This window comes from Schistocerca americana, chromosome 6 (genome assembly GCF_021461395.2).
Source record: "Schistocerca americana isolate TAMUIC-IGC-003095 chromosome 6, iqSchAmer2.1, whole genome shotgun sequence".
NCBI classification, from domain to species: Eukaryota; Metazoa; Arthropoda; class Insecta; order Orthoptera; family Acrididae; genus Schistocerca; species Schistocerca americana.
In genome coordinates this window covers 352,769,809-352,796,004 of record NC_060124.1, presented here as the reverse complement: position 1 = coordinate 352,796,004, position 26,196 = coordinate 352,769,809, and the positions used below count along the sequence as shown (strand labels likewise).

The 26,196-nt window shown below is 41.5% G+C and overlaps 1 non-coding gene across 1 annotated transcript; it reads left to right on the top strand.

The window, feature by feature from the left end:
* The first annotated feature begins 1,197 nt into the window (after positions 1-1,197).
* Trnat-ugu lies at positions 1,198-1,272 on the top strand. Its single transcript has one exon. It is a non-coding gene; the product is annotated as a tRNA-Thr (tRNA).
* Positions 1,273-26,196: the final 24,924 nt, after the last annotated feature.

The window sequence follows — 26,196 nt, the reverse complement described above, 5'->3', positions numbered from 1 at the left end:
TTTAAAAGCATAAATTCGCCGACAGTGTGGGGGGTGGTGGTAGGACACAACATTTCACATTCTCTGGGCCGTTTCAACTTGTCAACAGTGAGAACTATAACAATGGGAACAGTACGGAATGCAGAAACACCAAAAACACACTAATATAGCAAATATAACATAATATAATATATAATATAAATATAATAAACACTAATATAGCAAATATAGCAAAATAGGAATCCTAGAGATACCCCTAACGAATATATGAAGATAGTAACTGTTCTAGAAAGAACAGATAACCGTGAAGCTTCTATAGAATACATGATCACTAATTGAAACCCTCAGCTGCCGACAGATGGTGTTGATATATCTCAATGTGGACAGCTGAAAATGTGTGTCCCGACCGTGTCTCGTACCCGGGATCTCCTGTGATGTGTCTGCGTAAGCAGAAGAAACTAACGATCAAAGTCCGAAGCAATTTATTGGACTGTTCAATTAACCAAAACAAATTCTCCAAGTATAACACCAACACAAAACAGTGATCGGTCTTCGAATCACAACTACATACAAGAATAAGATAGAAAACAACTGAAATAATTTCCTACCAGTCTCCGCCAGAGACTTCTCCGATATACCAAGCCTAATCCAGAGATCAGTGAGAAAATCCAAGCCGGGCTGCCGGGGCGGCAGCTATCCAAATCTGCTGGCGGTCGATGAAATGTCGATGTGCGGCCGAGCGCCGGCCTTTATAGCGCTTCGGCGGATGAGTATCTCGGAACTACTTTCCATCACGTGGTTGACGTGTGAAAATAGTTACGGGATCTGCAGCGACCTCTTCCTTATGTCAATGTGGGCCGGTAGTGGCCCCTGCTGGCCGCTGGTGTCTTTGCTGTGGTGTTGTTGTTGTGTTTGTTGCTGTGGCCGTTCATCAATATTGCCTGTCGGTTGTGTAGTGCTTCGGTGTGCCTGCGACGGCGGGCAACCCGCGGCTGCCGGCTGTCAGTTTTGTTGCCGATACTCTAGGCGCCGTGATGTCCGGTGGAGAAGGCCACAGCATCCTGCTTACATGGCAGACGCTCTATCCATCTGAACCACCGAGGACACAGAGAAATAGCGCGACTGCAGGGACTTATCCTTTGCATGCTTCCCGTGAGACCCACATTCTAGCGGGAAGCGTGCAAGGGATAAGTCCCTGCAGTCGCGCTATTCATCTGTGTCCTCGGTGGCTCAGATGGATAGAGCGTCTGCCATGTAAGCAGGAGATCCTGGGTTCGAGTCCCGGTCGGGACACACCATTTCAGCTGTCCCCCATCCAGGTATATCAAAAACACCTGTCGGCAGCTGAGGGCTTCATATAACAATCATTTACCCCTAAAGGAGCAACCACCTATGTGTGGTAGAATATCAGTTGGTCTGGCTTCTAAGCTATCGTACACGCAAATGTATTGAGTCGCCTCGCGCCTTTCCTTGTCGCCTCAGACACCAGAGCTGTTTCCAATACACACGGCGCGGATGCGCCCCGTCGGCGACCACCGTAACCAGTTTGGCTGGCTGCCAGCACCGTCGGATCAGCATCCTCTGTTGCTATGGCATTATCGGCAGGCGGTTACCGAAATCTTCTGTTTGTCAAAGTCGCTCATGTCAGTAGATCTCTCCATTTGCTGCCTGTATCACTACTAGACTGATTCCCCATATTTCTCTCCTCCGCTTATATACTCTCCTTACCGTGGCATTCTGCGGAGAAGTGAGATATTTTCTTCAATGTTGGTGTTCAGTTGTTCGTATCTGCACCAAGCTCCACCGCAAACTAGGCAGAATACGACGTGTCGGCATGATTCCTGTCCGGAATATAGTGCTTGAAATACTAGATAACGTTTTCAATTATTGTTTCGATACCGGGAGGAATGAACAAGGGGATGTTTACCAAGGCCATTTCATTCCCCTTATTTCACCACTTAGACTCTTTTCCTCTGGGAAAAGCTGAACGCCAGATGATATGAAACAACGTATTACTGTTACATGCGCTGATATTTCTGATGAACTACTCCAACGTTTGTATCAATTTTGAAATGGCGACCCCATAAGCCTGTGTCGAAACTAGTGGTCAATATTTTGAACACCATCTTCAAAATTTTATTTCTCTTTCCTCCGAAGAATCTAAAGCACTTCTATGTTCACTTTTCTCCTTTCTCCCCTACCCAAGTGCAGACATAAGGAGTAGACAATTCTCGCTATTTAGAATTTTCAAACTAGGATTGCTCGTGTACTGCATGTATTAGGATCTCAAAAAAAAATTATCTTCTAATTTGCTCTAATTTTATATTGTTAATGTCAAATTGCATTGTCCCACTTGGAAATAATGTGACTTTTTAAAATAAATGAAAATTATAATGATTATTAAAATCCGCTTTGGGCACTAAATGTACATACTTGGCTACTCTCCATTTCTATGGAAACAATACATCAACAGCACCTTCCAACTAACTTTCTTAATTGTCAAGATGTATAATGTCGTTCCAAAATGTTGATGAAAGGTGTAACGGTTATTTCCTTTCTGTAAACGTGGAATTTTCATCTAATGGTTGACGAAGAATGGCAAGGAAAACCTTCTCGGGTTTGACATGAAATTTATTGGAAGTGTTAACTGCAGTAATTACTAGTAATTAACCAACTTCAGATCTCTTTCCGCACTAGTTATAGACGTAGCGCATTACTCAGCTTATGGGGTAACGAGAATGTAATTACCGTTTGAATGTGATCATAAAATGTCTTTATTGACGTCAACGGCTGTACATGTATTTATGCCAAACAAAGAAATAGAAGACGAAACCGTGAAATTTATCATAATCGCTGATATGGACCCTTCTATTCAAATTTGTTTTTCCCTTCAATAATTTTGTAACTTAAAAAAGCATTTTGTAGAGACGTTTTCGCATATTCTCAGCTATAGTGATACATATTGAATTTAATTCTTAATTACTGTAGGTATTAAAAAGTGCACATCATGTGATAACAACAATTAAACACGAAAGCGGAGCCTACCGCAAGCAAACTGGAAGCGTGTAATTATGTTACCAAAAAATTAAGACACATTGTGTCTCGTTGGAGCGCGACTAAATCCATTTTACTTTTATTTTGGCTTTCATAGTTTAGTGCAAAGTGAAAGTCTGTTGTTTCACATTTCAAAATAAACAATACTTAAGAACATTCACTGAAAAAGAAACAGAATTGCATTCCAAATAAATCACCATTCTATGAATGGTGCCATTTTACGACAGCCTTTAATAGGCGCCTTACCTACGCATAATTTGATTCTTTCCAGTTTTAATACATGTATTCGAAATGTAGTTAATTAGCTTGCTCTTCACTGCTGACCTGGTTACGACTCTTTGGAAACGGTGGCCGTATGCCATCATCCAGCAGGTTGAAATGATATCTCCAGAGCAGAAGTCGTGATCAGAAAATAGGAAAATGAAATCTTAGAATTTCCATTACTCGATGATGCGTTAGTCGAAGAAATGTTTCACATCACACCTCTCTCTAATTGTATCTTCTTCACGTTTCTCCACTAGTCTCACTATCAGTTTCACACTTCTAAATCTTGCTAATCTGATGTGACGCTGGCTGATTTCCGTTGCCAAATATAAAAATGAGTTTACGAAAATCTTTCGATGGCCTTCAGTTTCCCAAATCTCACTATCAGTTTTACACTTCTGAATCTTGCTAATCTGATGTGACTTTGGCTGATTCCTTTTGCCAAGTACAAAAATGAGTTGACGAAGTTTACCTAAATCTTTCAATGGCCTTCAGTTTAGCTTAACATCCTTTTGTACTGGTGCTCTCTGTATCTCAGGTAGTGAGATGCCTAAGAGACAACGCGTTCCATATCAACAAGAGAAAGTTTGTTAACAATTATGCAGGACACTGACAAAACAAAAACTTCTTCTCTGAAAAATTAATACAAAACTCTGCCTGTCGTCAGGCTTGCGCCTGGAAAATATAAACGTGAATGAAGACGACGGGACACACAGAATAATCCAACAAAGGTGCCCACGGGATGTACTCGGCGGAAGGTAGCCAAAGGCACCTCTCCTGGGCAACGTAGAAGAGGACAGTACCTGTTAGCCGTCACGTGAGTAGGCCCAGAGCGTCGGCAGAGAACTCACTATGAGTGGAACTGCGCTGATATAAATAGCTGCTGCTCGGAGGTACACTTATGAATCCATTTCCGCGCACGTGACTCAGCGGACGGAAGTAGATCCCAGCGTGGAAGATTGCCTCCGATATGTCTGTGTCGAAGTCCCAGGAGGCGACGCCTTGGGGTTATGTATACTTGCGATGCCTGTCCATCCGAAGGGTTCCCAAACATTCAGGCGTATTGCTAGTATGTGACAGGTTCATTCCGCTCTCTCCGTGACGGGCACAGTCCAAAAGTTATTTAGCAGCCATCCGATTTAACTAGATATCTGATCTGCGACCATTCCGTCATTGATAATTCATCCCTTATGTCCCTTGTGCAGTTCCTACCAATCTTTACCATATTTCTCGCCTAGGTACTGTTTCTGCAGGCCTTTTACAACTTGAAACACATATTTATGGAATTTTGTTGTTACTATCACACGGACCTGCTTTAGTTCATGCTCAATCGCAAAGTTTCAGTTCTTCAGTCTCTGTTACACATTTTTAATTATATTGAATGTTTCGTTCACTCTAAATCATCTTCAAATCCAAGTAAATGCTACAGCAACCTTTCCTGTCTGTTCAGAACCTCATATCAGAGTATTGCCTTTTTTCCTTTATGGAACCTTAATTAATGACACTTGGGAATTAATTTTCACAGTTAAGTTAAATCTATTGCTACTGAGTACCGAGAGAGGAAAGGCACCATAAGCGGTTGATTTTCTTTCCTTCTGGCATATTTATCTACAAGGGAATTTTGAAGTGATCCAATTCAAGGCGATTGGACAGACGTTCATTACGTCTGATATCGTTAGAACTTAAATTGATCACGCACTTGTGCTAAACGTTAGGCACAGAGCTTATAAACTCGAAAGGAATTGAAATTATAAGCAGTTTTAGAAGGCAGCACATCAATCGCGGTAGATATTGGGACTGTTCGGCGAGGCAGGTGAGTGCAATGATATAACGCTTTGTACCGACCGTCAAAACGACAGATGAATGACATAAAAGCACGACTGGCGGCGCAAGCAGCCAGTGTGTATATTTATGGCTAATTGGCCCTTGCTGATGCCTGAAAAATCTGAAACATGAAGTAAATTTGCTGTGCGACACTCATTCTCGTCAAATAACGCAGCTACTGAATATTGTAACGTTGTACAATATGAAATAAAGCCATCTGGGCTATAGGTATAGCCTACGCCATCGTAACAACGAATTGGGTGCGTTATCGAATAGGTGAAACGCCTGGAAAATATTTTTTCTTCTAATTGACTATCCAGAGTATACCCGTTTATGAAAGCATTGCTTTTCCTGGTATGTGACGGGATAGCGTTCGATATCAGAGAATCCAGAACAGCCAGACGCGAATGGGAGGCTAACAGTCTAGGGGTGAATGTGCATGCAGAAAGACGTAAATACTGAGGGCACATGTTGTAAACAGTACTAATGTAAATTAGGTTATCTTTCAATTAAGTGTTGTTATTGTTCAAAGTAACTGTGAATAAAAATCGTACAGAGTGAACAAGGATAATTCTAGTGATAAATAAAGAAAATTTTTGAGTTCTCACAGCCAATAGCTAAGTAGCCTATTAATTATTAGTAGCGATCCCCGTTGCAGACAGTGTGAATCCTGTCAACAGAACTAAGCTACTGTGATATCTTCTGCGCAAAGGACACGTCCATAAAAGGTGCAGGGAGAGTGGACAGGACATTGGAGACGTGTGTTTGAAGCAACACCTCAGTGAAATGTCCGACTGTTGGAACTAGTGCACATCACTTTTTTGGCAGGAATGCCTAGACGGAACGTTGCCAGTTGAATACCGACGTCAACAAGTAATGCACCGTCTCACCAAGCAACTAGTCCTCGTTAGTGATTATGGAGGCCAACTGTCACACCTTGTCGAAGGGTAAAGAGATTATCCTGGGCGCAGGAACACTATCATTCGACACTCGATGGGCGGAAAAAATTTCCCTAATTGATGAGTTGCGGAATACATTGACAGTTGGCTGCCACGAGACAGGAATAAATTAAACAGTATCAAGCATGTGTAATAGATAAAAGCTGGAAGTCCTTAGAACAACCTGAGCGAGCATGGGAAGCCACAGACGGAGGAAATATGAATGTCCAGTCCAGCAGTATCACATATAAAATATGGAAATGCTGTGCAGTAAGAGAAATGATTGCGCAAGCTAGAAAGACTTTCAGAGTTTAAAAACTGGCAATCAAAAAGCTGCAGTTCCATAACGTTACGTTACCGAGTGCGGGTAGGTTTGTGAAGAGTCAGTAAAAGGAGGAGTTTTAATACGAGACGGCCACAGTCACAAGGCTGGTTACCTATGGTCGCAAGGACAACGGCGCGAGATGGCCAAAGCTGTAGGAGCCACTGGCGACAGTAGAGCACTTATGAAAGCGGTGGTAGACTCGCCTTCTGGGTGAGACGAGGTTCCATTTGAACTCGTATCGTGTTAACGGTGAATTATTTACACAACTAATTCAGCTACGAGTAGGGTGTGTCGATAACAAAATGAGGTATGGTGAGGTATTCTTGTACCTGTTTCTTCCTAGTCTCTGATGTCATCTATCAAACATAAATTAATCAGTCTTCTAGGGCTTTTCCTATTATTACATACTAGTCATATGCCTGGTTACATGGGCAATCAATCTCAATTTCACTTTCATTGTCATCACCGTTAAGACGGAAATCTCTTTGCTTTTCTGTGTCTCAAATATTCTTCATCACTGTCGTTGAAACGGAGAAAAGGGAATAAAAATGCAATATGGAAACAGAAGAACGTAGAAGGATTGGTCGACTGTGAAACCAACGCGTTCAGAACATCGACTGGTATGTAAATGATTACTTTGTGCGACACGTGAACGGCCAACGGAGTGAACTAGTGTTGCTCCAGCTTAGTGTTGTTAATAGGTATGCCAGAGTATGTAAGTTGCATGAACAGCCTTAGACGTTGAGCGAGGGACACCGAGAAGCCGCGTACTGGTGAGATACAGGCAGTGCAGAGGTTGAAGGCGGCCTCATTATGAGTCCCCATATGGCCAGCCACTCCAATCGTGCAACATCCAGATTTCAGGGGAATTTGGACTTGACAGTGACTCGAAGTTGGAAAGCATAATAACGTGGTGCAGGCATGCTGTTATTCCGGTCCACCATGTATGACCAAAACAAAATACTGTCGCCGTATAACGCAACAAACCTATCGTAACACATTCACGTCTGCGTCACCGTCTTTAAACAAGTAATGAACTGCGAAATTTACTCCGTGCAACATCTTGTATCGTCCCGACTCATTGGTAGGAGACTAGTAGCAGACATTAACAGTATAACACAAGTGACACGGTTTGAAGAGGTGCCGTGTCTGGGAAGATGGACTGTTGAAGAATGGCGTTGCACTGTGTTCAGCGACGAATCGTGTTTCTGTCCTACCACAGATGATTATCTTCGGCGAGTATGCCATTGTAGAGAGCGACTTCATTTTTTCAATTGTTTTGGAGAGGTACAGCGGTGTGATGGTGACGTGAGCCACCAGGTTTGGTTTCAGCGATCTCTGATGTCACTACAGTGCGGAACGGACTTCCTGCGTCTTCGCATGTTACCTCTGATGTGGTGCGATTTTTCAACAGGACAAATCCCGTACACACATGGTACTTATCTTCATGAAATGTCTGGGTGATGTAGAGATATTCCCCTGGTCTGTTAGGTCCCAAGTTCTGTCCTCAATACAAAAGGTGTGGGCTCAGCTGGGAAGTTAATTGGGACACCTTGTAATTATACGGGACATGAAGGACCTGTTACTACAGTTGTGGGCCAGAATGCCCTAGGAGAGGATACAACGGTCTTATGGTTCCTATCGCAATTATTTACAGTTACACGAGATCTTCTATTCCCGATAGTCACACTCTATGTTAGTACGATTAAAGTAATAGACGGCTAAAAGAATGGGGTCGTAATCGACTTTCAGACGTCTTGATTTAGACTGAGTTTAGTTTCTCCTATATCTGTAAAAGCTAATGCTAAGTAAATATTTCTTTTCTTTTGTGAGCTATTTTTTCCAGGTGAACCTCTTGAGCGTTCAGCTGTATTTATTAACAAAATGTTCCAAAAGTTCCAATCTTTTTTCTTTGTTTGTGATTTTCAGCTATATATTATACTATAGATTTTGAAGTTAACGCTAACTCAATCCACAATCGTCCAAATGGCTGTCCAAATCATTCGATTGTGTAGTAAATCTTTTTCTTTTGTATTGTCTCGTTTTGGCACACCGGTCCTCCTAGTTCACCCGCCGGACAGATTCGATTCGGAAGTCGTGCTTTAACACTCACGGCTGCCCGGCCGGGTAATCGACTACACAGTACGTCAAGCATCTGAAGTACACCGATCATAGAAGATAGAATCTGTAACCCAGCATTAGATACAGACAATTCAAGAAAGAGCCAACAACTACTATACTGGCATGGAGACCCATACACCTGTCTGTTTCTGTTATGTTCAAACAACACCGAGAACTACCGTTTTACTTTTGGTCAACACTCAAGATATCCAGCACCCATTTGCACAAAGCCTTCTCACAGTTGCCATGTATAACGCACCTTTCTTTCTTTCTTCTGATATGTCTATGGCATTAGCCATTTAATGAACCTTTCAGCACTGATCGCTCCACTCCATGATACGCATTTTTTCGAGGTTTCGCACCTGTGGTTGCAGGGTTGGAATGTCCTACCAGTGGATAACCTTCAAGACAAGTACGGTCACCTTCGAGTTCCTAAATTTAGCAAATTTCGAACATTTTTTTTTATTTACATTTATAGCATGCGAAGTTCAAAACTCAAATATCGGTCCTCGAAATCAAATCGAGGCAGCTCTCAAGAACTCTCGGAAAAATTGACTTTTAAATTTTCTGAGCCTATTTTACAGGCAGTGTGCCTCTGTGATAAATGCTCTCATTTCACGTGGGTGGCCTTTGCTTAATTGCAAGCTAGGGTAACTTTCAAACAAACTTACAAGTTTCACAAGCGTTTCCGTAAAGCCTAAAACACAGAGATAAAAAAATTATTTGGTAATTTCTTAATTTTACACACTCCCTATTAACAATATTTTATAAAAGATCAATAATTAAGAGTTATATTTGAAATGAAACAAGGATTTTTTGGGTAATATGTGATTAGAACTAAGAAGACGAGCAATTTTTATAAACACAGCAATTAGATACCCTATTTAATGAATTTCGTATATAAAGGGTGTAGGTATTCGAACTGAATGGAAAAAGATATTTAAAAAATTAGAACCGAAACGAGACACTAACCAGCGATACAGCGATTACCAGAGTCGAGCGGTACCGGAAATGACTGAACTGCGTGGGAGGGGGTACTTGCCACTCTACGAGCTATAAACTATTCTTTCCGCTTCCACTCACGCATGGAGAGCGGACGGAATGAGTGCTGAAAGGTCCTTGTGTGCACAGTAGTAATTGGGCTAATATCCTCTTACCGTTCCTGACGCAGCGATACATAGCATATTCTTAGATTATCCGTTTAGTACCACTAATTGAAACTGCCTAGTAGACCTTCACAGGACGTTAACCTATCCTCAAGCGTCCGTCAGCTCAACTTTTTCACCACATCCTGTGAGTCAAACTTGTAGGTACCGAGGTGATCTGGCTAGGACAGGCGGGAATGCGGGCACATATAGAGAATTTTTTGAAATAATCATCGTTTTCTTCAGGTGCTAGGCTCTTTGGTCTTTTCCACATTAGAATTGTTCACACCATCTCTTTAAGGAATGATCAACATTCCTCTGTCCTATTTGGTTATCTAGTACTAGTAAATCCACCCATTCTTCAAATAATGGAATTCCCATGTATTAAAAAGCTTCAGACGTCAGATTACTTTAGAGATGAGTTATTGTGTTAAATATTTGACTTTAACCGTGTGAACGAGAGGTTTAGGAATGATTCTAGATTATGCTTGAAGTTTGTTGAGAGTCGTTAAGCAATCTCACTATAAAACACTGGATGAATGTAGGTCAGGTAATTTTCGCTGCATTTTAAACAACAGCTAATTTTTGTCGCATCTCACTGCTTATGACATCACATCTCCTCAATTCTGCAGCTACAGCTGGTAAACAAACATGCAGAAACACGGAAAACGATAAATTACCATGATTTATACAGTGCAGGAAAGTATTTTGTGTTCAAACCAACTTTGTCTCCTCGGAATGGATAAACATAGGTCCTGCGTGGTTTTGAAGGGAATCAAATACCACTCTTTCTGCAAGATGGTGTCAAGTTCGAGAAACGACGATGGAGGTGGATAATACTCGTCCTGAAAGTAGATCACAACGCTCCAGTAATACTGAGACCTGGTAACTATGATGGCCAGAACACATGCGACAATGCCTTCTCTTAATCAGAAAAGTAGTTCTGGACGTTGCGAGCTGTGTGAATAGGGGTCCTGGAAGTCAGCATCACCATTGAGGAACAGTCGTTGTACCGTGGGATGGATATTGTTGTTGTGGTCTTCAGTCCAGAGACTGGTTTGATGCAGCTCTCCATGCTGCTTTTCATCTCCCAGTACCTACTGCAACCTACATTCTTCTGAATCTGTTTAGTATATTAATCTCTTGGTATCCCTCTACTATTTTTACCCTCCACTCTGCCCTCCAGTACTAAACTGGTGATCCCGTGATGCCTCAGAATATGCCCTACCAACCGATCTCTTCTTCTAGTCAAGTTGTGCCGCAAATTTCTCTTTTGTCCAATTCTATTCAGTACCTCCTCATTAGCTATGTGATCTACCCGGATATGATCAGCAAAATGATCTCGTAATGAAGGGCAATAATACGATTTTACAGAGTATTTAAGTAGCCCATGGAATATCACGACATGGCTGTCCAAATTATCGCCAAACCCCGTAATGTTTTACTCTTGGCACGTTAACTTAGCCAGAAGTTGGAAAGACTGTGCAAGAAGACTCATCCGACCGAATGACTTTCTTCCATTGCTCCTTACTCAAGGTTTAGTACCTTCGGCTGCTTGTTCTCCTGTCACGAGCCTTTTCGTCAGTGATGGGTCGTTTTGAAATTCCATTTCGACCTGCAGTTCCCTGCTGATGGAGCTTCCTTCACGTTTTCTGGGTGGTACAAGTGTTCACGAACACGCAATTCAGCTCTGCGGTGTTTTTTCACCTGTCGTTCTCTTATATTTAGTCACAATCCTCTTAAATGACAGTGCCTCGAAATACCAAACACTGAAGCACCCACCAAATCAGCACCAACAATGTGTCCAAGCTCATTAACAAAGCTCCGATATAATGTACTCACAACTACACGGAACGCCTTCGTAACCACGGCTAACACTTGCAACCTACTGAGGCCATTGCATTGAGGATACTGCAAGGTGCCGGTCGCGCTCAGGCGTAACGGCGCAACATGCAATCTTGACTAGTATCTGCATTTATGTTCAAGCATCAATTTCTCGCGGTGTCGCCATACTTTTTTTCTGCAACGCGTGTACACACTGTGGTATATGTGGAAGCTGTCTAGAAAATGGATTGCGAATTGAGACAGTAGAAAAAAGTAAGAAATTAAAATGCTATATCTGATGCTGTAGTTTAATGGCATGAGCAGTGGAAACGTAGTAAGCAATTAAATTCTTTTCTTTGACGGCGGGGGCGGAGGAGGTTGTTAGCAAGAAAAAGTTTCACGAACATTCTCAATTACGTGTAAAGTGCATTAGAAGTCGCTAAGTGCTCTCATTCTTAAATAATTGATGAATATAATCCAGGTATTCGCGAGCCTTCAGTTACGCTGCCTAAAGACTAACAAACGGTTTCTGGCAGTAATACTTGTCTTTATTGTCTTTAACTTATAACATAAGATTATCCTCTTTAAGAGTATATTGTGGCAGCACTTTGAATATTTAATTTTAGAAAACAATTACTTGAAATATTGAAAATCTAATTTTAGTTTCCCGTCCTAACTGTCAGGTACGCAAAATGCAAGTGTAATGTGTTCTGGGATAGCTGTTCAAAAAATCTCTATCTGTTTAATAAAATCCCTACCCTATCCCATTAACGAACATAAAATGGACATTGCCTCTCCTGCTCAATATGTATTTTTCAATTCCATTTATTTCATTCAATTCTTGTCTCATATCGGTGATTTTCTTATGGCCCAGTGATGAATATGCCGCACTTTTTGTAACATAAGAATTCATATAAATTTACAGATTATATTCTTTAGATGGATTACAAATATTTGCGCGCCCAGGTTGGCTTGTGAGACCGTCATCTGTTCGATGTGCTCACGATGATACACCCATTTTCACTGTCGGAAAAAATCCAAGAAATAAAATAGGTAGAACTGTCACCGCCAGCTGAAAGCCAGTGCTAGATAGAGCGTTCAGCCTTTATTCTACGCTCCGGGCGACGTTCAGTTGCCAACACGTGATGGCTACCCGCAGCGGTACGTACTTGCTTGTTTGTCGGCACGTTCCGTAGGGATAGACTAACCTTACTGGAGCGACTATACTATTCAGCTCACAGATTACGACGAATTGTACTTGAACATTGCATGGGAATATGAAAGTGAAATATTTGGGGAAAAAATGTAAATTTTAAGTAGAAATTACATTGTTCAGGAAACCTGCACACAAACGCCATTCGTATTGTGACCATTCGTGCTGCTCTTCCCTCAATATGTTCAATATAACTCGTTAATCATATTTGTTATAGATCCCTTACACTCTTGTAGGATAGGTCGCACGACATTTCTGTAAGCAGTCTCCTTTGTAGACTGACTCATTTCCACTTTGTACTGGAATAAAATGAACTCTGCTACTCGCTTTATGTACGGCTTCATATCCACAATAGTTTATCCACTTGACTACACAACAGTTTCGGAGGCAGTGTACACAAATTTATAAAGAAGTCAGACCCATTTCTCACCATGGCTGTATTTCGATCATAACAGTCACTGATTTCTCACAGTCGTCTGATTTTTGTGATGTGTCGGCTCCAAGTGCTTGCACGTAAACTTGTAATTTTAAACAGACACCCAACGCGAGTCTATGGAGAGTGCATCTTCTATTAAAATGCATAATATGTGTAACTTTGTCACATGTGTAAATGACCTAGTAGGTAATGCAGTTTCTATAAGACTTTTCGTGAATGATGCTGTTGTTTACAGAGAATTCACAACGCTAGAAAATTGCAGCGAAATGCTGGAAGAGATACAGGGGACCGACGCTTAGATCAGGGAGTGGTAGTTGACGCTCAACATAAACTAATGTAACGTGCTGCGTGGACATACACAGAGAGATTGTGGTATGATTACGTGTTTGCGGAACATCACTGAAAGCAGTTACTTCTGTATATCTAGAAACACGCGCAAGGGGCGATTTAAAATGAAACGACCATATAAAATGAATCTCAGCTACAGCAATCGCAATCCTGGAAACTCTCAGGAAGTGTAGTCCTTCAAAAAGGGAAGTAGCTTACAGAACGCTTTTTCGACCAATATTTGAACAAACTAGACAGGATTGATAGAGGAAGCAGAGATGAAGAAGTAGAAGAGCAGCAAATTCCGTTACAGATTCATGTAGTAAGCGCTAAAGCGCCACGTCGATGCTGAGCCAACTCCAGCGGTTGCAAGCGATGCGTTCCTCCACACAGTGTGATTTAGTATTGAAGTTCGAGAGCATACATTTTTAGAAGATTCGAACACCATATAGCTTTGTCCTACGTGCATCCGGTCAAAAGACCGCGAAGATACAATTATAGTGAATTGAGTCCACACCGAATCTTACCAGAAATCGTTCTTATTGCGAACCATTCGTGATTGCAACTGGAAAAGCTGAGAGTGAACTGTGCACAAAGTAGCCTTCACCACACACCTTACGGTGGCTTGCAGAGCATGAGTGGAGGTATAGCTACTGCGGTATTAGAGCAAAACTAAAACGCCCATACGCGTTGGAAGTTGTCTTCTAGAAACGTCTTTCGTAAACTGAAGCACCAAAGAAACTGGTATAGGCTAGTGTATTTAAATACTGAGATACGTAAACAGTCAGATTACGGCGCTACGGTCGGAGCGCCTATACAAGATAACAAGTGTCTGGCGTAGGTGTTAGATTCGTTACTGCGGCTACAATGGCAAGTTATCAAGATTTAAGTGAGTGTGGACTCACTCGGCGCATGAGCGGAGCGACACAGCATTTCTTAGGTAGCGATGAAGTGGAGATTTTCCCGTACTACCATCTCAAAAGTGTACCGTGAACATCAGGAATCCGGTAAAACATCAGATCTCAGACACCGCTGCGGCCGGAAAAAGATCCTCCGAGAACGGGACCAACGACGACTAAAGAGGATCGTTCGATGTGACTGAAGTGCAACACTTCCGCAAGCTGCTGCAGATTTCAGTTCTTTGCCATCAACAAGTGTCAGCGTGCGAACGATTCAACGAAACATCATCGATATGGGCTTTCGGAGCCGGAGGTCCACTCGCGTACCCTTGAAGACTGCACGACACAACTGCTTGCGCCTCGCCTGGGCCCGTCAACACCGACATTGGACTGTTGATGACTGGAAAGATGCTGCCTGGTCGGACGAGTCTCATTTCAACTTTTATCGAGCGGTTGGATGTGTACCGGTATGGTGACAGCCTCTTGAATCCATGGACCCTGCACGTCAAATGGTTCAAATGGCTCTGAGCACTATGGGACTTAACATCTGAGTTCATCAGTCCCTTAGAACTTAGAACTACTTAAACCTAACTAGCCGAAGGACATCACACACATCCATGCCCGAGGCCGGATTAGAACCAGCGACAGTAGTAGTCACGCGGTTCCTGACTGAGGCACCTAGAACCGCTCGTCCACCGCGGCCGGCCCTGCACATCAGCAGGGGACAAGCTGGTGGAAGCTCTGTAATGATGTGAGGCGTGTGCACAGTTGGAATGATATGGGACCCATGATATGACTAGATACGATTCTGACAGGTGGCACGTACTTAAGCATCCATTCACGTCCACTGTGCATTCCGACGGACTTGAGAAATTCCAGCAGGACAATGCAACACCCCACGCGTCCATATTTACTACAGAGTGGATCCAGGAACACGCTTCTGAGTTCAGACACTTCTGCAGGCCACCAAACTTCCCACACATTAACATTATTGTGCATATCTGAGATGCTTTGTAACGTGTTGTTCAGAAGAGATCTCCATCCCCTCGTATTCTTACGATTTGTGGACAGCCCTGCAGGATACATAGAGTCAGTTACCTTCAGCACAACTTCAGACATTATTCGGGTCCATGCCACGTCGTGCTGCGGCACTTTACGTGCTCGCGGGGCGCTACACGATATTAGGTGGCTGTACCAATTTGTTTGGCTCTTACTGCTTTTATGAAGCGATACGCTAGTTGCTAGACACTCACAGGGCTCAAAGACTATCAAATCCCTGGTCTCGTTTGCTAGTGAAGTCACATCTTTGGTTGTGTATTACGCAGTACGTCTGCAAGCTTGCTTTCAGCACATAGCCTTGTCAGCAAAATCAGGCTACATGGCGCATAGGTCGTATTAGGCCATGTGGACCGCTCTTATTCTGCCGCTTTACATCGTCGCCGCCTGAATCAGTTAACATTGTTGCACTTGCCGGTGATATGTTAAGATCTGACATTTTTGCCTTGTGTATTTATAAGATGGGTATTTTAGCTGTAGTATTCAGGATTTTTTGTTAGTCTTTTGCTTCCTCACGTTGCATTAGTGTAATTCTATAAGCCTGTTACATGATATTTTAGGTTTTCAGAGGTCTTTTCAGTGGGAGCGAGGTCAGCCCATTATTTGGTGACATTTCTCATATGCCTAGCGAGGATTAGTATCTACTTCGGATTGATCCATTACCGTATATTAGTCATTTTTCATTTTAATGCCTCACTCACTAATTACTATTACTGGCACGTGATGGTATATGGGAGACACCTTTTCTGTTTTTGAGAATCTGTGTTATAGCGTACTCACGTGGTCCCTTGGAAGACGTTGGTATTTACCATTCATAAACTTTCGTGCCTATTTATTGAATAATAGATAAATTTAATCTCAAGTCTCTCATGAATTATTTTCTTCCAGGAATTATCTCTCAGCTTACGACTTTTATGTTCAATACGCATGTCCTGGTTAGGCTGTGCTCAAGTTAATATCGGGTGCGTGCACAGCCTACTGCAAATGATTTGCAGTCTTGAAAACATCGAGATTTGCATCTTTTTCTGTATTTCATGCTTCACATCTATGTTTCACGTGTCTTTGCTACAAGAATAGACTCTGCTACACTTGATGGTTGTGTTATAATGGCTGATTATTTTGTATGTAATTTTCTTTTAGTTCAGCACATATTGCAGGCCCCTATATATATTGCTTCGCGTTACGCAAATACGTTTGCCACCTAATATGTCTTTAACAGAGGTCAGATCAGTTTCAGATCCATTGAAGGTCAAATTTTTATACAAGAAGTAGAATATTAACGAGGCGTTATCACCGGAGCCATAAATGCTATCCATTCAGGATAAATTGAAACGGGTAATAAATGAATTTCATAAAATAACACGACTGCCGTAATGCTTAAACATAAAAACTCATGATACATCACACGTAACACTGCTTTTCGCCCAGTGTCACGTATCACGAGTATATTTATGTAGATACACTGCTACGTCAGTATTGTTATTTAAATCGTTGACGACATTGGAAATCTGTTCCCGTTCGAGTCTATTACAACAGCATTTTATATATTTAAATTACAGAAACACGTTATATGCATATTGGGTTACTTTGTGAAATTGCAAGTGTAAACAACTGAAAATCACGTATCGCCTAGAGCAGTTGATCGTGTGGAATAATTAGCAGTGATCCCAATAGGGCCAAGTTGGAATATGTAATTGTCTTTTAATAAGTTCGTGATAGTTGTGAAGAAAATTTATGAAACAAATCCACCCTGCAGTTTAACTTGACAGAAATATTCACTATGACTAAAAAGAAACCAACTTACGAGAAACTACATTTCATTGAAGTGGTCGCTACCTCTTTGTCTTGACTAGGAGATACTATTTTACTTGGGATGTGGGACTAAGTAACTAGTAAAATAGTGGAGGAATTACGACCGTTATTCATGATTCACTGTGTTCATAAGTCAACGTTTATGCTTGTAACAGCAATGGTAATTCCTCATACTTGCGGATTCACACCCATCGACACACTTGTGTGGAAGGAGAGCCCAGTAATAACTTTCCGAGAAACGTTTCCTAAATTGAAAGTCAAAAATGTGAAAATATGTGTGCGAAGTACTCGTATAAGTCTATCACCCGTTACTGAACAGGGTCGGGAACACCCTCTTCCAAGGATTGAAAGGTAAACCGTGAATGGAAAATTATCTCTAATGGAACCTCCTCATTGTGGAAATGAACTTCAGATGTCAAGAAATGCGCCTTTCAGCTACCGCGTTCACGCGGAATGCTGATAAATTAGTCATCTTTTAAGTGAATGCGAGTGCACTACTGTGACTGTCATGTTTCAACTAACAGCGCACCCATCTCGGAATATCTGATTTAATAGCAGCAGCTGTTTAGTACGTAGGAATATGTCCAAGCGACTGAGATACTGATGAGTCTGAGGACTATTAGTGCTCGGTAAAGAGGTACTTCGTATCAGATGTGTACTTTCTGCGCAAAATATTCGTACCTAGTAGGAAAGTGTACCAGGGAATTGGAAACAGAAACATGTCGCTCGAAAATAGTGACGTCCGAAAATGTCTGATAAAGACAAAGAAAGTGTTATGTTAGTACTGAAATGGCACAGACCAAGATAATAGGCAAGATTTATCTGACACAGTCATGTAATCAGATAGAAGTTACGGTCTACCGGCTGCCTTACAGAGTTCAGTCCATAACTAAAATGATCGATAGTGAAACAAAACATTTCTGACATCAGATAATATGAGGTGTGAGAAGCAACAACATTGGTCTGAGGATTTAGTATCGCCCTTAACACGCTGAATGTTTTCGGTGTGAAATTCTGCAGCTAGAAGGGAGGAAGACATTACCTGACATAAACAGCAGGTGGTAAGTCTTTCATCATAAAGAAGAATGATAACTAATTTTCACTTACCTGCTGGATAATCGGTTCAGTACTTCCTCGCAAGCATAGCAAAAATAATATTTTTGGAAAAAGTTCATATTATATCTTCATTGCGAGCTCTACTAGAAATATCACAACTGACGCTAGATCTTACCAGGCAGGAGTAAGATGGAGCATTTCTTTTCCTAGGTTCGCAGACTATTCTCGTCATTTGCATACGGACGAAAATGAACGGCACTAGCGTTAATATACTTCGGAGGAGTTACAGAACTGCGGCTGCTCTTTCTAAAGAAATGCTTCTCTCCTTAGGTAACAATTTAAGTAATTGTTTTCAAAATACATCCCTTGATCTTAGTTTTATTGTGTTATACATCATTTATCATCATATATCGAAAATTTACGAATAACATGGAACTACAGCAGAAATTCGTGTATTTAGTACAAAGCAAATAGAACAATGTACCGTAGACGACTGCTTCTCCAGTAACCGTTTCGGGAGTTTCTTCTGGAATAGGACCATATTAAAGGAAATGAGCTACCATGAATATTAAAAACATTTGAAATACTTAACGAATGAGCACTTATCTACATCTACATCTACATGACTACTCTGCAATTCACATTTAAGTGCTTGGCAGAGGGTTCATCGAACCACAATCATACTATCTCTCTACCATTCCACTCACGAACAGCGTGCAGGAAAAACGAACACCTAAACCTTTCTGTTCGAGCTCTGATTTCTCTTATTTTATTTTGATGATCACTCCTACCTATGTAGGTTGGGCTCAACAAAATATTTTCGCATTCGGAAGAGAAAGTTGGTGACCGAAATTTCGTAAATAGATATCGCTGCGACGAAAAACGTCTTTGCTTTAATGACTTCCATCCCAACTCGTGTATCATATCTGCCACACTCTCTCCCCTATTACGTGATAATACAAAACGAGCTGCGCTTTTTTGCACCCTTTCGATGTCGTCCGTCGATCCCACCTGGTAAGGATCCCACACCGCGCAGCAATATTCTAACAGAGGACGAACGAGTGTAGTGTAAGCTGTCTCTTTAGTCGACTTGTTGCATCTTCTAAGTGTCCTGCCAATGAAACGCAACCTTTGGCTCGCCTTCCCCACAATATTATCTATGTGGTCTTTCCAACTGAAGTTGTTCGTAATTTTTACACCCAAGTACTTAGTTGAATTGACAGCCTTGAGAATTGTACTATTTATCGAATAATCGAATTCCAATGGATTTCTTTTGGAACTCATGTGGATCACCTCACACTTTTCGTTATTTAGCGTCAACTGCCACCTGCCACACCATACAGCAATCTTTTCTAAATCGCTTTGCAACTGATACTGGTCTTCGGCTGACCTTACTAGACGGTAAATTACAGCATCATCTGCGAACAACCTAAGAGAACTGCTCAGATTGTCACCCAGGTCATTTATATAGATCAGGAACAGCAGAGGTCCCAGGACGCTTCCCTGGGAAACACCTGATATCACTTCAGTTTTACTCGATGATTTGCCGTCTATTACTACGAACTGCGACCTTCCCGACAGGAAATCACGAATCCAGTCGCACAACTGAGACGATACCCCATAGGCCCGCAGATTTATTAGAAGTCGCTTGTGAGGAACGGTGTCAAAAGCTTTCCGGAAATCTAGAAATACGGAATCAACTTGAGATCCCCTGTCGATAGTGGCCATAACTTCGTGCGCATTGCACAAGAACGATGTTTTCTGAAACAATGCTGATTACGTATCAATAGATCGTTCCCTTCGAGGTGATTCATAATGTTTGAATACGGTATATGCTCCAAAACCCTACTGCAAACCGACGTCAATGATATAGGTCTGTAGTTCGATGGATTACTACTACTACCCTTCTTAAACACTGGTGCGACCTGCGCAATTTTCCAATCTGTAGGTACAGATTTATCGGTGAGCGAGCGGTTGTATATGATTGCTAAGTAGGGAGCTATTATATCAGCGTAATCTGAAAGGAACCTAATCGGTATACTATCTGGACCTGAAGACTTGCCCGTATCAAGCGATTTGAGTTGCTTCGCAACCCCTAAGGTATTTACTTCTAAGAAACTCATGCTAGCAGCTGTTCGTGTTTCAAATGCTGGAACATTACATTCGTCTTCCCTGGTGAAGGAATTTCGGAAAACTGCGTTCAATAACTCCGCTTTAGCGGCACAGTCGTCGGTAACAGTACCATCGGCACTGCGCAGTGAGGGTATTGACTGCGTCTTGCCGCTTGTGTACTTTACGTACGACCATAATTATATCGGATTTTCTACCAAATTTCGAGACAATGTTTCGTTGTGGAACCTAGAAAAGGCATCTCGCATTGACGTCCGTGCCAAATTTCGAGCGTCTGAAAATTTTAGCCAATCTTCGGGATTTCGCGTTCTTCTGAACTTCGCATGCTTTTCCGTTGCCTCTGCAACAGCGTTCGGACCTGTTTTGTGTACCATGGGGGATCAGTTCCATCTCTTACCAATTTATGAGCTATGAATCTCTCAATTGTTGTTGCTACTATATCTTTGAATTTGAGCCACATCTCGTCTAAATTTGCATTGTCTGTTCGGAAGGAATGGAGAGTGTGTCTTAGGAAGGCTACTAGTGACACTTTATCCGCTTTTTTAAATAAAATTATTTAGCGTTTGTTTCTGGTGGATTTGGAAGAAACGGTATTGAGACTAGCTACAACGACCTAGTGATCACTAATCCCTGTATCAGTCATGATGCTCTCTATTAGCTCTGGATTGTTTGTGGCTAAGAGGTCAAGTGTGTTTTCGCAACCATTTACAATTCGAGTGGGTTCGTGGACTAACTGCTCGAAATAATTTTCGGAGAAAGCATTTAGGACAATCTCGGAAGATGTTTTCTGCCTACCACCGGTTTTGAACAAGTATTTTTGCCAACATATCGAGGGAAGTTTGTAGTCCCCACCAACTATAACCGTGTGAGTGTAGTATTTATTTGTTACGAGACTCAAATTTTCTCTGAACTGTTCAGCAACTATATCGTCGGAGTCTGGGGGTCCGTAGAAGGAGCCAATTATTAACTTAGTTCGGCTGTTAAGTATAACCTCTACCCATACCAATTCGCACGGAGTATCTACTTCAACGTCACTACAAGATAAACCACTACTGACAGACACAAACACTCCACCACCAATTCTGCCTAATCTATCTTTCCTGAACACCGTCTGAGACTTCGTAAAAATTTCTGCAGAACTTATTTCAGGCTTTCGCCAGCTTTCTGTACCTATGACCTTATGGATTTAGATAAGTTATAAAATAAACAACATCTTTCTTTTGCAACTTTTAAGCAATCTTCTGCCGCGACGCTTTCCGGAAATTTTACATATTACGTTCTACTTCTGTGTTAAGCTACTCCGAGTTCGAGCAGGAAATACAGAAGCTTGTGCGTTTCAGCTCATTCACGTTTTATAATACTGAAAAAGCTATATGACAGAACTTCGTAGCTATTTTGGAGCTTAAGTCGCCTTTATCTAGCTGCTATTTACTTTCACTTCTTCACATTAAAAAAAAAAATGGTTCAAATAGCTCCAAACACTATGGGACTTAACATCTGAGGTCATCAGTCCCCTAGAACTTAGAACTACTTAAACCTAACTAACCTAATGACATCACACACATACATGCCCGAGGCAGGATTCGAACCTGCGACCTTAGCGGTCGCGCAGTTCCAGACTGAAGCACCTAGAACCGCTCGGCCACAGAGGCCGGCCACTTCTTCACATTAGTTCTTATTACAAAATATTCGTTGTCCAAATACCAAACTCAAGAATAAAGATAGCAATAAAATACAAAGTGGAATCATAACAGTGCTAATAAAAAAACTGCGTGTCTGATCCAAAACTACTCGCAAAACTGTCACCTGGCAATGAGCGAGCAGTTCGACAACTTCGTGATATCTACAATAAAATACAAAAAGAGTAATTCTGTGATGACACTTTTAAATTGTGCAAAGTACACATTTTCTCATGTCGTTTCGACGTAAAAGAACGATTAGAATATCCTAAGATTAAGTCGTACAAAAGAGGATTGTTTCGTCTTGGGGCATGACCGACGCAGCGTCATATGATCAGAAAAAAATATCATTGACGAAGGATCTACGTAAGCCTATCCTAAAAAAAATGCAAGACAGTATACATAATAGATTTTCGTCGCATAAATGAACTCTTAACGTATTTGGAGAAGAAACGGTAAAACGTGCGGAAAACTGTCAGCATCAAGATATTTATTGATTAGGTGGTCTTGAAACAAAAGTTTCAGCGTTGTCTTTACTCTTCGTGTAGTACTGTTATCAGAACTTTACTTCAGAGCTTCAGTGCTGAAATCACATGCTAATGAGCGGAATTACTGATTTGCACATTAGTCGGGCAATAAACGCTTCGCTCATCGCATATGTCGCTTAGGGGACATGATACATGACAAAGACCGGTAAATAGCAACTTTTCCCTCGCTTAATATACGGTGGGAATAACACAAAAATTCGCTGATTTTGGTAAGGAATACCCTCTGCCACCCACGGCATTGAGATGTATGTCTATATAATTCACTGCGACAGCTAGAACGGCCACATGAGTGCATAATTTTGTTCTTATTTAGTGCTTTTAGCAGAACTTGTAGGACATGTAAGTAGCGTGAACAGCGTCAGATTTTGGTTGATCATTGTGAAAGACACGGAGCTGCTGCGTACTCGTGTGAGAGATTGTTACCAACACTGTGTGCCTCCATTTGGCCGGCTCACCCAAAGTTCCGGGTATATCTGTCAGACTTTCCTCATTTATTACAAGTAAAACTTAAAGGAGACCTCATATTCTTAAAATGATGTTGGACTGCAACTTTGGCTAGCTCTGTGAGTGAGGGGTACGCTTTTGTATCATTCACGGATCATTTAACTAAGTTCTTCGGCAACGAAAGTGATACAAATTTCATTGCACTTGCAGTCAAGGTGGTGGAAAAGTTCAAAACATTACGTGTTCGACGTGAGATTCGTATTTCAACAATCCCCCCTGTTTTTTACTTGACTGTCTAAGTGACGAGTGCGAGGGATAAGGCAATCGCTCCTGCAAGAGTAACAAAACTAAGGAAAGGTATAGGAAATCGATAACACGGCCACTGACATACTAATACAATGGGAGATTACTGCTGGTCAGTTTACTGACATGTACGACAAACATCGCGACTGGTACGATAAAGAATGAGGAGATTCTTTGCAGAATCGGAGAAGAGAGGAACACATGGAAAACAATGACAAGAAAAAGGGTAGAATGATCAGGATGACAGGGAATGTCTTAAGGCATCAGGAAATAACCTCCATGGTACTAAAGGGAAACGTATGGGGTATCAGTACCATGGGCGTAGGGGAAGACAGAGATCTGAACACACCCGACAAATAAATGAAGATGTGGGGAGCAAGTACTACCCTGAAATGAAGAGGTTGTCGCAGGAGAGGGATTCCTGGAGGGCCGCAACAAAACCAGGTATAACTGTGAGGAGTAAAAGAACCAAAATAAGGTCTTCATTGGGGAAAGAAGCTATAGTACATGAATTAAGGACGACAAAAGCAAATATAAATCCAATGGCATTTGATTACTACACAATTGAAGAAAGTGTTTCTAAAATTCAATAATACCATCATAATACTGAAAAATTAAATTTCTTCATTCGAATTACATTTATTTGGCTAAGTTCCTTCTCAAGATGAACATCAACTGCTAACATCTATTGTGAGAATCTATTGTAAATACTTATTATCCATCGTGATCTAAACACGAGGATATAATCAGACAAAATTCAAAATAACTCCAATCAGGTGACATTATCATCATATCACTCTTTCATTTTCTTCTTCCTCTATTTAGGTTTCCTAGGCTTGACATGAGCGAATAGAGTACCAAGAGGTACGAGCAGTCTCTGCACGTAAAAGAAAACGAATACTTTTATTTTTTGTCTTTCTTTTTACTTTCATAAATGTGCTGTCGTGAAGTGTCATAAGGCCTTCAGGTACCGGAAAAACACCTGTGATCTCTCATAACTGTAACATATAGTAGGAATTAAATTATATGGTTCCAGGGATCTTTTAAGGTCTAAAACACCTATTGTGTACATACGAAGACTGAAGCAGTGAATGAAAATTATTACGAATGCCGAGATTCGAATCCGAGCTATCTACCCACTCAGCAGACGCGCTCTCAACTACGCTCTAGTGACCCTTGGCTTGCACAACTCCAGAGACCACCCTTGAAGGCTTGCAAATTGCCATTCGCACGTCAGTCCATTTGGTACCCCCATAAACTGGAACAGCATTGTAGAGGATCTCCAACTTTACTGAAATATCACCTCAACATCAAAAGAAACGGAGGATATTGTCTCAAACATCTGTGATGTACTGATCAAGGAGGCCTGGAAGTGCAGCCCGTGCTGTTGTGTAAAGCATCGGTGCCAGTGTGGCATAGTGGCTAGTGTATCTACTTAGTAAGCAGCTGACCAGGAATAGAATCCCAACCATATAAAAATTTTATGTCGTTGTTTCAGTCTCCATATGTACGTACAGTACGAAGCTACATTCTTATTAGAGCTACACTACTTCATGAGTTCTCGTAACAGCAGTAGTAGGGCTACGCGTAAAGTTCTCAGCCAAGTTAAAGGAGACACGAAAGCTTTGATTTCGTGTTGCTGTTACGCGTTATACAGTGACTGAAAAAGTTTATGATGGATGATATCACACACATTGTTTGATGTTCTCGTTTATTTTCAACAATGAATAAAGGGGCAACTTAGTTCAAACGATTTTATTGAAGATGAAAAGCTTGAAACGAGTCCCAGAGGAAGCCGCCCAGATTAAAAATCGAAAAGTAGCGGATTACCATATTCCGATAGACGATTAAAAGTGTACGAAATGACGTGAAGAGTTAACAATGGGAAACGTATACACGGATTGGCTGCGCAGTTCTTCAATTTTGAGCTACGTACTGTCGCGAAATTAACTTCTCAGGAATATTTAAACCGATTTAATGAGGATCAGCAGATTCTGCCAACTGTTTGATATTGCGTTTGAAAATTGAATCCACTGTTTCACTCTCTAAACGAAACTACTACTTGGAAGCTAGTATCCGACACCCAAATCGATCGATATCATCTGCTGACAAGACGATGTTCGGTCTTCTGTGGTACGCCAAAATGTTTATTCACACACATCATCTTTAAAAGCGTAAAATAAAGATGAACACTGGATGAGTATTCTGGATGCGAGAGATGAAATGAATTAGGAGCAGAGTGCTCGATTGTCAAAGGAGAACATCACATTCTAAAGAATCATTTCCCTGCCTGCAGAGGTGGTTTCACAATAGTAAAAGTAAAAAATTTGAAGTGCGAATGATGGAACGACCACAGAATGAACTGTACAGTGTACCTTACAACTTACAACTCGTTACACTTCTGAAGAAAGTTGTCGCCGTGAAAAGGTTTGTAAGTCTTTGTGAAATTTTGTCATAGACTAACGAACCAAAGTTAAGAAGTAAATTAGTAGTTTAACTGCAAACGACTTCCTTCGTGGGTGAACAGAAGTATCTTAGTATTCGTTCGACCAACCTCAATTGTTGATCTACCTTTCCCGTGGGTTAATCATATAGTCAGTCCATCTTGTAGTCTGATTATGTATTAGGAAACTGTTGACGGTAGTCACTGTTTCCAGCAACTGATAAATCGTCCAGTCCAATGACATCCTGTATTTTCGTTTGTAAACCAGCGTCCATCACATTTATTTGGGGTTGGTTCAGCTACTAGTCTGTGCACCAAGTAGTGGAAGTCGTCTTCCTGGTCCGAAGCTCGTGGTCTCGCGGTCGCGCTCACGCTT